Here is a 4,578-nt window from a genome sequence, read left to right as displayed (position 1 = left end):
TGTAAGTCTAGAAGAAAAGAGTAGAGAAGAAGAATAGAGATAAGTTGCTGTGAGTTCAGAGGTATAGAGAGGAATAGAGAGAGGTGAAGAAAGAGAAAGGTGACAGGAAAGAATTTACAGAAAGCAGAAAAAAAAAAGGGACTCCAATCAAAGAGAGATAAAACTCTTTGAAAAAGACCAGTGTGTGCATTGCAAGTAAAGGAGCCAGCTTCAGGGTCCAAGAGGGCCCTAACAAATAGAAGCCAGGGCCAGAAAATCCCAGGCCTCGAAAAACACCCACCCCAAGTGGTGAAGATAATAGCTCTGTGTGAAGACGGCTATTGAGATAGATGGGGCCACCCAACTTTTGATAGACACGGGGGCTTCCTCCAGGCCAATGGGTCAAAACGTATTCATGGACTACCCGAAAATGGTGGACTAAGAGATGGGCTGGGTATCCCATTCATTTATGGTCATCCTAGGCTGCTCCTATCCCCTGTCTGGTTGAGGGGATACCCCCTAGGATGGACATCCAGATACAACACTTCCTGGGCTGCAACTAGCTGACAAGAATTCAACGGATAGAAGACTGACTTCAGCCAGGAGCCGAGATAACCTGCTTTACAGACGGGAGCAGTTTTCTCCATGCTGGTCAGAGACAAGCCAACTTACTGTGTTACTGTGGTGGACAAATGTCATCTGGGCTGACTCTCCACCCCTGGCCTCGTCGGTACAGAGAGCAACCTTGGAACTTGTGGGGCTGACGAGAAAACCAACATCTACATGGACAACAGTTGTGCTTTTGCCACAGCCCATGTCTGCAGGACTATATACCAAGAGAGAAAACCCTGATGAAGCCAGCAACTGTGAGTACTCATTGCCCAGGACACCAAAAGGGAAGAGATTCAGTGGCCTGAGGCAATAACTGGACAAATCAAGTGTCTTGATATGAGAGCCTGTTCCAGTTGTGGGCCTAAGAGATAGCCTCACTTAAAACACAGAATAAGAGAAAGAACTCAGATTGCTAGCCATCCTGCCAGATACTATCTAGAGAAAAATATAAAATGGTGCACACAAGAAGGGAGAACTATACTCCCCAGAAAACAAAAGATTTACCAGGTTAAATACACAGATAGACTCTTAAGATAAGAGTACAACCAAGCAGCCAAGAGATTTAAAAACATATAATAGACCTCAGGTTTTGGGCCAGGGAAATGATAAGACAGTGTAGGATATGCCAACAAGTAAAGGCTTATGAGACTTAGAGTAAATAAGAAAAAGAGTTAAAAGGGAACAGCCTAGAATAAAAGTTGTCCCGAGGTTTTCAAACATCTGAGATAATTAGATCAGATAATAGCCTTGCCTTTGTTTGTAAGATAAGTCAGAAATTGTCAGAAATATTAGAGACTAATTAGAAGCTCCACTGTTTATACTGTCTCCAGAGCTTAGGACAGGTAGAGAGAATAAACAGAACCCTAAAAAACTAAATTACCCCTGAGAACTGGCGCTGGCTAGAGTGTCCCTTTCCTTGTCCCTATTCCAAACCCAGAATGTCCCTCTTCTGTGAGAGATGATTTTTCAGGCTACTAAGAAACTATTCCTGATGCTGTCGAACATAACTCGTGCCGACACCTGCGTTTGATGCCAACTGGAGAGAACAGCTGGACACCTGAACAACCTCCTCAGGCTCAAGATCACCTGCCGTTCTACAAGGCCAAGGACCAGCAGGCCTTGACTCCTGAGATATGCCCATCCTGGAGACACAGGGATAGAGATTGCCCAATTGTCAGAGATAAGAGACATTTGAATCTAAACTGTGTCCCAGACACAGCCTTAAAGAGTGGGACTTAAGCTACATATGTACATCCTCGAGATGAAAAAAAGCCAACAGGCCCATTAGTGTGTGTATGTGTATATGTATATGTATGTGTATATGTATATGTAGAGAGAGAGAGAGAGACAGCTACTTTACCTAAGTACATACTAGAGACCATCCAGGGCGTGAGAAAAAGATAGTTAAAGATTCAATGACAAAGATATAATTAGATGCTTAGACAACAATATCGCTCTTTACACCCAGATGATGATTCATAATTCCAAGATTGGAATTTGACCATGAGAGAAAAGGAGGAAATGAAAGAATAAATTGTAAAAATGAAATTTTAGGTCTCAAAATTAGGTTTCTTAGGTTCAGAGTTTCAATTTACATAGGTTTCTTAGGTTCAGAGTTTCAATTTACACTCAAGTGTTAGCTGCCCCTGGGGTGCATTCCAAGGGCTTAAATAAACATTTCAAAGGCACAAAAGACCCAAGATAGAGGCAATAAAATACCTGAGTAAACGGAAGTCACTTGAAAGGAATTCTCCCAGGAGCAAGATACAGATGTAAATTAGGATAATTGGGATGGGGGCTAGATGGAAACCAGGCTTGGGAACGGATGTTTGATATATCCAATCATATGTAACCGCGCCAAACTTTCCCGCTCTCCCCAACCCCTACCTATAAATATCCCAAGTTTCCTGGGCTTGGCGTCGGAATCTCTATCTCTTGCGTGAGATATATTCCGGCCCGAGGGCCCTCGTCATTAAACCTCCTCTGCAGTTGCATCAAGAAGGTTTCTCGTGTGTCCTTGGGTTCGTGCAGGTCCGGACTTGGGTGAGAGTCCCCTTTTGGGGTCTTACACTGTCAGTGGCTGATCCCAGATCTCAGGGAGTGAGCAGATGCTGTGTGGGTCCTCCTGAGTCTGCCCAAGGGACACCCTCAACCTCTGCCTGGCCCTGAGTGGCTGTCTTGCCGAGTAACTTTTGCTTTCTTTTTAGCAGGAAGAAACCCACATGGGAATCCCCTGAGTTGTCCAACAATCATAGTGACTCACCCATTTCCCAGCTAGTGAGTGAGGTGAGTCCGCAGAATGTCATCCACTTCTGTACTGGTGAGTAGGGCAGTGAGAGCACCTCCCATCTCTTGACCTGGTCTAATTCTATATACACTCTGCAGACCAGCTCCCTGTTCCCCAACCCCAGAGAGTGCACATAAAATCCCCTAGTAGGAAAGTCTAGAGGGACACTTTCGTGGCAGCAGGTATTGCACTGGTAGGCTATGGTTAAGGTTGCTATGGTAACGCCAGTCTCTGGCTCTGTTGCCTTTAAGGGCTGTGGGCCCCATGATGCTGATGAAATCTTTGGTGGATGTGGGTGAGGGTAGGGCTGGAGATGGAGCACACCTGCGTTTTACCCTTAGGGAGCAGATCTCTACAGTGAATGACTTAACTTTCAGGCTCGGCTGCTAGCTTCTCTGGTTCCTCAGGCCCCTCAGGCAATACCTCCTTCCACTGGTAGAGACTGTTCTGCAGGTGTGGTGGACTCACTAGTGTGAATAAGCTTCATGGCTGCTGGGAGGCAAAGGCTCCAGGAAGCTACTTGACCCAGCAGCTGGCCGAGCTTTAGGGAAAGAGGACAACTTGGCTGTCCTATTGGTGGAATTCCTGATTCAGTTAGGGGAATTCCAGCTCCTACAGGAGCAAGGGTGCAGTCAATGTGGTGGGATCAGCTGGGCCCACTGTAAGCAGCTTTTGTCTCAAACAGTTTTCATAGCTGTAGGATCTCACTTGGACTCCCTCAGCTCCCAGAATCCTTGCAATCTTCATTAAACTGCTACCAGAGTTATCAGGCTCAGAGTCTGTTTTGGCATCCCTAACAAGCCATGCTCAGTCATTTGTCCTCAATAAGCCAATTAGAGGGAAAAATTTCCAGTGAAAAGCAGAAAAGTGTGTCCACATTAGGAAAAAAAAAAAAAAAAAAAAAACCAAAGAGATTCAATAACACAGCCATCACCGTATCAACCTTCGGAGTCCTGGATGAAGTAATTAACTTCAAGTAGAGACTGGAGGAATGCATCACTAAATGGGCTGGGTCAAGGTGTGGTCCTGCCCATCATTGTCTCAGCTCGTCTAGCCTGCAAGATGGCCTGAAGTTGCACATCTCTTCCCAGGAGACAAGTTTCTACCTTGGTTGGCCCCAGGCTTCAGCCTCCCCCTCCCCTTGTACCTGACTTCCATTCTTGCAACCTCTCCCACAACAGAGAGAAAAAATCTTGTCGCGGAAGCTCTAGTATGTCAATGTGTCCCACAGTATACCCTTTCGTCCACACTTCTTTGCTTGTGATATTCGTTGCAATGTTAACTCTTTAAACTTTTAAAATTACATTTATTCGACTATTTGTGTGTGTGTGATTAAATAAATTTGTGTGTGTGGTTAAATAATGCATAAATCCTTGCTCTCCTTCCACGATGTGGATCCAGGGATCGAACTCGGGTTACATTTGGTGGCAAGTGACTTACTCACTGAGGTCTACGAGCACCAGGAAACAGAGCGACCACGACTATCCCAGGAGGACCTACGCCAACTAAGAAAGACTCAAGCGTACTCTTCACGGATTTGGCTAAGAAGGGAAACCATCTTAGCCCCACCCCCGCGCCGCGCTGACCAATCACCGCTCACTGCGGTTCCCTGCTCGCTCCTGGTAGGTTGCTGCTTCCGTCTGTTAGCGGGCAGATTCAAGGCAGCCTATTTGACAAATCGACGCCCGCTGCTGCTCTCT

This window comes from Arvicanthis niloticus, chromosome 6 (assembly GCF_011762505.2).
Source record: "Arvicanthis niloticus isolate mArvNil1 chromosome 6, mArvNil1.pat.X, whole genome shotgun sequence".
NCBI classification, from domain to species: domain Eukaryota; kingdom Metazoa; phylum Chordata; class Mammalia; order Rodentia; family Muridae; genus Arvicanthis; species Arvicanthis niloticus.
This window is presented reverse-complemented; position numbering follows the sequence as displayed.